Here is a 10324-nt window from a genome sequence, read left to right as displayed (position 1 = left end):
AAGGGGATAAATGCCTCTATTTAACAGATGTAAACCCACCACTCAGAAACACTGTTGGTCAGAGTTTTCAAGATTTGGCACTGCTTTTGCATTTTTTAATTTTCAGCTTTTTTAAAACCCAATCTGTGAGAAAGAAGATGTCTTTTCCACAGTGCCTTTTCCACAGTGCCTTTTTATTGTCCTTCCCACTGAAAGTAAACTGGAGCTTGCAGACCACTCTTCTAAAAATCAGGGTTTATATCTGTTTCAGATGAAGTCTGCAGAAACTGGCCATTACTGAAATGCTGCTTTTTTTTTTTTTTTTCTCTATCTTGCACAGGAAATCTGTTTCAGAGCCAGAAATACAGATTGAATCTCAGGACTTCTACACCTTTGGTTCAGCAGCAAGACCATCTGTCACTTCTAATTCCTGCTATGAAAAAGATGATCTAGTTATCTTTGATGGAATAGCTCTGAATTTGCAAGCTACAGTCTTCTCCTTTTCCTCAATTAGATTTTCCTCCCCTCCTACTTGCTGGAATCTCTATTTGAAGGTTCAGCCTTGGATAAAGCTAAACCCCAAAAGAATGATGCCTTTTTAATCACTGGCTCCCCACTGCAGATGATATCAACCTGCAAAACATGCTAGCTGCTCTCACCAAAGCAATCTTGACTTGCTTCCAAAGGGGAGAGAAAACAGGTGAATTCCTTGTCACTTTAGATTGCACTAAGGACGTGCAGAAATTTTGCTCCATTTTAAGCTTGATATGTGTTTTGGAAGGTAGAGAATTTATAAGGAAGGGCTGGATATTTTTTCAGATGTCTACATCTTAACCACCATCTGCATATCATTCCAAGGTTACTTTTAAATCTTCTGGATTTTCACTCAGCTTTGTTTGACTCTCCAAGGCAAAGCACTCTTTCTCATAGGACCATTAAATCATAACAAGATTCTCTTCCACAATGAAGAAAAAATCCATTTTTTTTCTTTGGAGGAAACCGTCATCATCTTCATCTGTATAAAGAGATGCTTCCTGAATCATAATGCATTCAGTCTTTCACACATGTGTTTTCTTGGTGCAAACCACAGATAAAAAGTACATGATATAATTAAATGCTTTTGTACTGTAGGTGAGGGATTGTCTCAGGCTGTTCCATCCAGCTATTGTTTTTTCCCACCCATGTACACATAAACACATTCCTGAAGCCCAAACTCAGCTGTGTTTCTGTAGGCATGTCTCAGGGCATGTCTCTGCTGTTAAATTTTAATGAAAATAAGATTGAAATTTTAGGGATTAATGACCACTTGGCAAAAATTCAGCTGATATCTACTTGAGCTGCACCACTTCTTCCAACCTCCCTTCTCCAATGAATAACTGAAAAGGACCGAGGAACAGAGAGCTGTTTCTAGGATACAATGTGCAGCACTTCCTACTCTTGGCTCACTCTAACTTCAGCCTCTCAGCTCTGTCATTTTTTTCTGTCTATGAATTTAAAATAGCTTTTGCCACCAGATAGTGAAGGGGAAGCAATAGCATTTGTCCCAGCTGTGAGTGGGATCACCTTGCTACCGTGGTAAAATCGAAGGGGCTGATCTCCACATGGATTTTACATTAAGGTAATTTCCACACCTTACTTGTCTTGCTGTTGGGGTGAAACCTTTCCTGCAGTGAGTTCAGAGGCTTTATGCATGTGTGTGAGAGCACATATGTCTGTGCAAAGCATGGCTTCTCTGCATTGGCATTCCAGCTGGCAGTTCCTGGAAAGCCACCCTGCAGCTCCAAAATCTCCTGCAAAAGGGAAACCATGAATGCTGTGGCCTCCCTCCTGCCACTCATACCTGTGCTGTCCTTTCTGTGCTCCAGCACGTGGACAGAGCAGAAAAGAGATGGTTGGGTTGTTTGTTTGTTTTTTTTTTTTTGGCCATTCCAGATGAGGGAAAGAAAAGTCTTTTGAACTGGGCTGCCCCAGGTTCATCTGGGTACAAACACTTTGGGTACATTGATCCATTGTAAACTCCTGGAACAGGAACAGGATGCAGGTATGGTGGACAATTATTATCAAACAATTGCTGCTCTGTATCCAGCCAGTTTACAGCTTTCTGGTGTCCCAGAGATAGAGGTGCTGGTTTCATGTTCTTGGCAGCCCTCCACACCCATAAGTCAAGGTCCCCCTTTTGGACCAGGAGCTGGCAGGAGGCTCACAGATCAATGGAGAAAAGCTTCCCTCAAACTGGAAAACTGAAGAGATTTTTTTTGTCATTTAAGCTCTAGAGACAAACCTCCTCAACAGCATTTTCCTCTTGCAGTACATGATTACTCTGAGATTAGGAAGCAAACAAACAGTAATCATTAAGAGCAGTTTATTAAACAAAATAAATTTCTCCTTGTGCCGTTGACTAAAGAGTAGGCAATTTAACTGTTTCTAATTATGAGGTTATGCCTGGATTTTTCTAAACTAAAATGATAGTTTATATACACTTTATTTTTATTTTTTAGGAACACAGTCACTTTTTGAGTCTTGCACATACGAACTCATTGATATCACAAGTACTGCCATGTGCAAGAGATTGAAAATGGTGATGGAAGTGATTGAAAATTGTGTTGTAAATCTTGGTGCTGCTTCTAGCAAATCACAGAGCCTTGAATACGTGGCACAGACCCACAGTAATTTATACCTGCCCTGATGTTTAACAGAGGGCTGTTTTTTCTAAGCCGATTCAGTCAGACACACACATTCACTCCAGGCCCACGTTTGGGATGGTGAAATGAAATAGTTCCCATAGTTATTCCTAGAAGTTAATTAGCTGTGACAGTGGGAAAGTGACCACCTCATGATTCTTGGGTATTTATAACAAGGCTGTCACTTGCTAGGTTAGTCAGGTCATGGAGGAGATGAGAGTGTGAAGTCAGGTTTCTGTGGCACGCAGAGCTGACCCTGCATCACTGCTCCTCCTTGGCATGGCTAGATGATGGCAGGAGGGATCTCTGGGTGCAGGGTTTGTAACACAACCCCAGCTGTGATCCCTGCCTTTGGGAAACAGGGCTGTGCTGCAGAGCTCTGTGGGTGCTTCTGCATTTCCTTCATCACGTTCCTTCAGGGTCGGGCCTGGGATTAATGAAATGGAGACGTCTTTTCTGCTCCTGCTTTCCTAATGTAATTCCTTTGCTCTTTTAATTCTGAAAACACAAAAAATGCTCTCAGAAATACTCAGGGTCAGACTTTCAGGGGCACAGCAGAGCTGTGGCAGAGGATGGAGAAGTGTCACAGTGCCATCCCTCAGCTGCAGATTGCACCACCCTGCTGCTCATCTGCACCCAGTGCTGGTTGCTCAATGGGGGACACAGAGAGAAATTTGGGGTTTTTATGGGCCTACTTTATATATTTTTCAACTGGAACTTCCACTGTCGTGCCTCAGGACTTACTGTAGCTGTGCAGTTCGCTAATGCATGAGGAGATGTTTGTTTGGCTCTCCAATTTTGCCATGTAATCAAGACTTAATGTGCTAAATGTGTTCTCTGTAAACTGGTATCAGCACAGCTGAGCATGACCTGAGCAGCTGGGAATATTTCTGAGAGCAATTTTTGTGGTTTTCAGAATTAAAAGAGCAAAGGAGTTATATCAGCAGGGGAAAAAAACCCTCTCAAATTACATGTTTTGTGCAAATCAGAGGTATTTTATTGGTAATGATAGCCTAACCTGGAACAGATTATTCCAAAGATCTTTCTCATTTAGGGTGCCATTTGTAAATGTTGTCACTGCTCGGAAAAAAGAGATATCTCACACTAAGAAAACTATGAGTTACTATCATGACAAGGAGAAAGCACAGAAGTTCATTTTTGTCTGTCTGTCATTATGGTCCTTCAGTTTTAGCAGGAAAAAAACTTTCATAGAACTTCAGCATGATTTGCAGAGTGTCATTTCTCATTTCTCTGTTAAAATTTCCTGCCCATAAATAGTGTGCCAAATGTTGTAGTGGGTTTGTCATCTGCCCAATATTCTTCAGAGAAAGCAGCTGACTGTTGGCTTCCCTAATTATTTCTTCTTCTAATATTGTTTCCTCAGAGCTAGCTTGAAGGGGGAATAAACCCCAACTATATATGCATATATATAATCAAGTACAACCAGACATTTCTGTCAAAAAAAAAAAAAAAAAGGTAAAGCTTTGGAACAAACAATAAGTTTCATGCAAATGTCTCTCTCTTAAAACTGGCAAGATTTCAATAAGCATTTTCTGAGAAGTATTTCATTTTATTTTACTGAAAGGTGGGACATTGCTTTTTGCACTGCTATGAACCCCCACTGGAGAGCCAAGCTGGGAAACTGCCAAGCCTCTCATACCTGCAGTGACAATGGGGAGCCATATCAACACACACAAACCCATATTTAACTAAACTGTTCAATTGAATTCTAATCTCCAGCTAATCGCTGAGGTTGAGGGGAAAAAAAATCTCCCTATTCATGTTTTATTTCTAAAAAATACCTTTATGAGGTAATACAAGTGCATGAATGGATGAGAGACTCAAGCACAATACACTGTCTACAAAGCTAAATGAGCTAGGGGGGTCACATTCTATTAGATATCTCACCCATGAAACTCACAGTTAAAAAGAAACTTTAAATGGAGTTTGGAAAGTCACTGAAAGGCCTTTTTTGGGGGTTCCCAGGGTAGAAGGTGATACAGAGGTGTGGTTTTGTTTTGCTTTGCTCCATGTCTCCATAAGCCACACAAATCAATGAGTTTACAACAGAAATACCAACAGAAGCAATGTATGTGTAGTTGGGCACCTTTTGTGTTCAAAACAGAGCTGCAGCCTCCTGAACAGAGAATGTTTGTGTCTTGTAGGCATGAGGAGACCTTTCACCCTTCCTGCTGCAGGACTGTGCTGCAAGAATGTCAGCCCCAGCATCAGGCTGGACATCTCTGGTGCGACTGCCACTATCCAGCTTAAATTCTCCTCAGTGTTGTGTAGTGGGAGAGATCACAAAAGAAAAGAGGTGCTTCTTGACTTATTTGGGGGCATATTTGAGGTTAATAATGGGGGCAATGTGGGGTTAAAACACACAGTCCTTAAGTCAGGACTTGTAACACAGCCCCTCATCAGTCTTTGCAAAGTAATGGGTGCCCTCCCCTGGTTTTACCAAGGCAGAACTGATGTTCCTGGTAAAAGCCACATCTGGAGAAGGTATCTACCTGTTACAGAACCAAAATATAATTTCACACGAGGATGCTGTGGAGCAATGGTGAAGAACAAGACATTTGGGTGCAGCTGGTTCTCAAGCACAGCTGCTCAGGTCTCTTGTTCTCCAGAAACCTGTTTGCAAAACAGGAAGGTCTCCCCTGGACCACCCCCTCATGGTTTCAGTGCTTACTCTCAGGTTCTGAGTTTCCACCTTGTCTGCAGACCCTGGAGGCCAGTCTGGTCTGTGCTGATGGCTGGCTGGGGAATCCCATGAAACTCTGGATGGGTATGGTGGCTCCTCTTTGCTGATTTCGAGAAATTCCTTGCAAGCAGCTCATTCTCCTGGCTGTCCTCCCTGCACTGCAAGGCTGGGCGTATCCTTGATTTAACCTGGCAGTGAGAAGAGCTGGCACTCACTTCTAACTGAAAGGGCTCTCCCTGACCCAGGCTTTATGCTTGTGTGCAAACCCTGGCAGCAAAAAACAATTTCCCAGTGTCTTCCCATTTGTCCTGTTACTTTCCTGTGTCTCCAAATCTCACCTTTCTCGGTGTGAACAGGCCAACGTGACCTTCTTGGCAAACACTTGTTGAAGTTTAGAGCCAACCAAGTGTTGTGGGGGGCTATCAAGTGTCTCCGAGGTGAGGCATGCATAAAACATGAGCGCAGAGTCGTAAATAACTCGGCTCCTCTTCATTTATTTTAAAATAATGACGGTTGTTTAACTGGCTTAAAAGGGTTACTCTTTCACCCCTAGCTTGTTCTGAGCACCGTGGGAAAACAACTCGAGTGCTGTTTGGTTTAAGGGATGTAGTCATGCAAAACCTTTGCTGTACCTTCTGGAGGAAGCTGGAGTGTTTCAAGAAATAATGAAGGTGTGAATCATCACAATTCTGAGTTGTCTGATAAGGAAATCTTTTAATCTCTTGTAGCAGTGCAAGGGCTCAGATTGCTGCAATTCTCTTTTATAAATTGTGCAATAAAATATGGAATAAATCATTGCAAATGAATCCAGGATTATCAGCAGTCTTTTCCTTTGATATCAGTATTTCTGACCGGTGTTCTTTAAAGGCTTTTACTCGTTAGTTTAGTTTTAGGAGACAAATAAAGTAATTAGTGCTCTTTCTTCTTTTTCCCATTTTATGGTCTGTTCTTGGCACACTTAGAAAACATTTGAGCTTGAACAGTTAATTTTCAGTTGTGCCTGTTAGCAGGAATTATTTCCATTTTTCAAAAACAACGTAAGAAAACAACCAGGATGAGATACTGGTTTCATTAAAAGTGTGTGCAAAGGATGAGGTGTTTTGTTGCTTCTGTCCTATTTTCTTTAATTTTAATATATTTTAAGTATTCAAAATGCACTAAAAAATACTCAGTTTTATATGTGTGCGTTTACTCAACAAAATCCTCCAGAGCTTCATTTTGAAAAATATTGTCATTGTTTCTGGAATTTGGCTCCACACGCTCTGCGTGTTTTTACAGGACAAAATCTCTGGTCTTTTACCAAGGTTTTATGTTTTATTTATACAAAAACCAAACAATGCCATAGGATGCCAAGAAAGTGAAAAGACTGGTAAGATTTAGGTTTTTTTGGGAGTCGTTTCAAGATCACGAAAGATATACAATCAAGTAAATAGCTCAAATTGGAAACCTCAGAACCCAGCTTTGATATGTGAGTTTTCTCATAATATACAATATGACCCTGATTTATCTTTATCACTTCATTGTTCACTTCTTAGGCATCAGATGCCCACTGACTAGAGACAAAATCAAACATTATTCACTGCTACCTTGACTGTGGATGGTAAACATGCATTTATAATATAAGGCAATGTCCTGCTGTAAGAGACTGGAGTAGCGGAGCTAGAGGGGAAGAATGAGCTACAGCCATAAAAAAATTCAGCTTGAAGTGTTGGGGTTGGAATCTGTTGTGATTTATTCCCCAGCTCCTTGCTCAGGTTGCTGCATGTCCCCTCAGCCTGCCCTGGGTGGGAGCTACAGGCAAGGGGCAGCTCTGCTGGGTGTCCATGAGCATCCTCCACACCCTCAGGTTTCTAAAGGCTGAAAGAAATTGGGGAAGCACTTTTTGGAAACAGCATGTCCACTTACCTTTTGGAATTTCGTTGGTTTCTTTTATTGCTGGAATGCCTTTTACTAATATTTGATGAGTGTGTGAAAAAAAAAGTGATAAAATTGCATCAATAGCAAGATTGCTCATGGTGCTTTAATTATTTGCTCCATTTGCTTCACGCAGGAAGTTATTAGGTGAAATACCTTTGTGTGCAGATTAGAGATGTGTGACACACTCTGGCTAATTGTCTGGCTGTGCAGCCCAGATGAGGGCCAGGCTGCCTGGCCTCTGTTACCTCCCTCCCCTCATGCAGCTGTTTACAGCCAGCAATCACCTTGGGAAACAGCCCACAGTTCAACCTCTGCTTGTGTGTGCCAGTCATGAGTGGCTTCTTCCTACAAATAATTCCCAAAATTATTTGTAGGAAGAATTCACTCATGGCATAGGCTTAGGAAACTGTTTTGGTTGCTGGAAGGAGGAAGCCAAGTGACTCGGAGCTGCAGGAGTGAGTGAATAGCTGAGGATGAGTAGTGGAAGTGGAAGGCCATCTCTGTCAGGCATGGGTATATCTCCTGGGGCTCATAGATGTGGGAGACAGACAGTAAAATGTCCCTGGGAGGGCAAGAGAGTCCTGAAAATGAGCTGAGAGCCCCTTGCAGCTGAATAAGGGGATCTCAGTAGGTGCTGGAGGTGCGTTTGTGGAAGAGAACAGACTCAGGAGACTACAAATAACAGAATCACAACATTTATCTGGTTTATGTGCAGGCCATGGGCTGAACAGGAGAACTTGACAGACTTGAGTTCTTCTCAGGGGTCCTGAAGTGTTGAGATGGTGAAGGATCTGTGAGGAGGAGGAGGGAGTTCCTCTGTGCAGCTCTGCCTTGTGGTCAGGCCAGCTGCCCTTCCTGGAGCTCTGTGATGTTGCACTGAGGTCACCTTGCTGTCCTCCTGCTCTCAGTGCATTTGTGGGCTCAGGGTGTGGCATTCACATTCTCTGAACAGGTTCTCTCTCTCTCTCTCTCTCAGGTTTTTCCTGGAGGAGCACAGAGATCAAAACAATTCTTAACCTCATTTGCTGCTCCTGTGTTTTGGAACACGTGGAATATGTTGGGAGATTATTTACCTGAAGGAACTTTCTTGATTGGATTCTGGTTGTGAGTGTTTTGTTCTCTTGACCAGTCTGCAAACTGTGTCCTGACTGTTGGTCAGGAGACAGTCAGGACATTTTGAGTGCTTGTGCAGTTTCAGTTTAGATGCAGTGTAATATAGTATAGAATAATATAGTAACTGATTAGCCTTCTGATATCATGGAGTCCTCCTCATAATTTCTCCCTGCACTGGGGGTCCTGAATTATCTGATATCGTGGTCCCTCTCATGTTGCTGCATAAATGATATGGATGCCTGAGCCTGTGTGATCACACTCTGTCTACAATGGGCTTTAAATGCCATCTGATGCAGATACAATCTCATGCAGCAGTTGGGACTGTGTGTGAATTGCTTGATTTCTCCTTGGGTTTCTTTAAACCTGAGGCAATGGCACAGCAATCTAGAGATAACCTGGTGCAGAAAAATAATAGAGATTCTTCTGTTGTTCCCTTGCCATTTTCACTTCCTTTCTTTTTCTTCGAAACCCTGTTTATTTCCCCGTAGGGCTATGAAATAACAGGAAGCAAGAACACCCCAGCTAGGCAACATCTCTTCTGCAGAACTACAGGAGATTACATCCTGTGAAAAGGTTAATGAGGAACTGAGACATTTTTGGTCAGGATAAAGAGAATTATTCACTTCCTGGTGCACTAGAAGCATTCGTGAAACCTTTTAGGAAATGGCATAATGTATTTTTAGTGCAAAATTAGGCTAGAAAGAAGTTGCAAAAAGCTGTACCATCAGCCCTGGATTTGGTGCATCTGACATTCAGCAGCTGCAGGTTTTCTTGCTTCCTTTTTTCATTGAAAAGAGATGCAGAGGACTTTAGAGAAAAATATCCTTTTTTTTTCTCATATCCTCATCAGACTCTCCCTAGAAAATGCACAGCAGCCAGTGTGTGTGAGCCCAGCTGGTGCTGGACACTGATCCTGCTGGACTCCAGGCAGAGTGCACGGCTCAGCCCTCACTTTCCACCTTTGAGAGGACTTTTGTGGCTCAGTGCCCATTGCCATTTCCCTGCCTTCCTCTCCTGGCCCACAGAAGCTGCTTCCAGGGCTGCTACTATGCACACTCAGAAATTTATTTATTTTTTTTCAATCTCTGCGTTTTAATTACACGTCCTCCTTTTCAAAAGGCTGGATGTTTTGAGATAATGAAATCTTTCCACAGGTCATGCTGCTTTCTCTTCCTCTGGATTCCTCTATTAGCAGAAAGCTACCGGTTTCCAGAAGGAAATTGTCTTGATTTCTTTATAGCCTCAATCTGTTCTCACCAAAGCCACTGGCAAACCTCCTGTTTATTTTTCAGGGATACAAAAAGTAAGCCAAGCGCCATCAGGCAGAGATCAGCACACTTACTGAACCACGAGCAAGGCCTGGGGAGCCTAGTTAAGTAATTCATTTCAGCTTCTTTGAAATTCCTCACTAAATAGGTTTGAGGTTGTTTTTTGCCAGAAATGCTAGCTTGCTGAGGTGGAAACATTTTTGTGGCAATGTACCAATTTCTGTTATCCAGAAAGTTATTTTTGGGTCCCAGGTGAAATTTTATGGGGAGAAAAGGAGGCAGAGAAGGACTTTTTATCTGTAATACTGTGCTGAACAAATGTAGCTACCACGGCTTCTGGGCTAGAATTGCTTGCAATTGCCTGAACACATCTGGGCTGATGGACTTAGCCCTTGATTTCAGGTGTCTAAATTGAAAGGTATTTGAAAGAGGATTGAAAGGGGGCTGGACTGGATGATCTTGAAAAACCAACCAAGGCAAACCATCCTGTGGCTCTATGAAGTCTATATGTTTTTGATGTATCTGGTTATGAAAAATGGTGTTGGAATTGAGAGAGTCATCAACCTGAGGGAAATACAAACATCATTTAAGCCCAGTATTTTCATAAGGACTTGAATTCCATGTCATGATGAAGTGTGACACTCCCTGTCACAGGGCACAGT

At 42.3% G+C, this 10324-nt stretch overlaps 1 long non-coding RNA gene across 1 annotated transcript; it reads left to right on the top strand.

Moving 5' to 3' along the window:
• The first annotated feature begins 1169 nt into the window (after positions 1-1169).
• Positions 1170-6082, top strand: LOC131080279 (uncharacterized). Its single transcript, XR_009114149.1, has 3 exons — positions 1170-1597; positions 4826-4977; positions 5918-6082. It is a non-coding gene; the product is annotated as an uncharacterized LOC131080279 (long non-coding RNA).
• The last annotated feature ends 4242 nt before the right edge of the window (positions 6083-10324 follow it).

The sequence above is a fragment of the Melospiza georgiana genome, chromosome 2 (genome assembly GCF_028018845.1).
Source record: "Melospiza georgiana isolate bMelGeo1 chromosome 2, bMelGeo1.pri, whole genome shotgun sequence".
Taxonomy (NCBI): Eukaryota; Metazoa; Chordata; class Aves; order Passeriformes; family Passerellidae; genus Melospiza; species Melospiza georgiana.
This window is presented reverse-complemented; position numbering and strand designations above follow the sequence as displayed.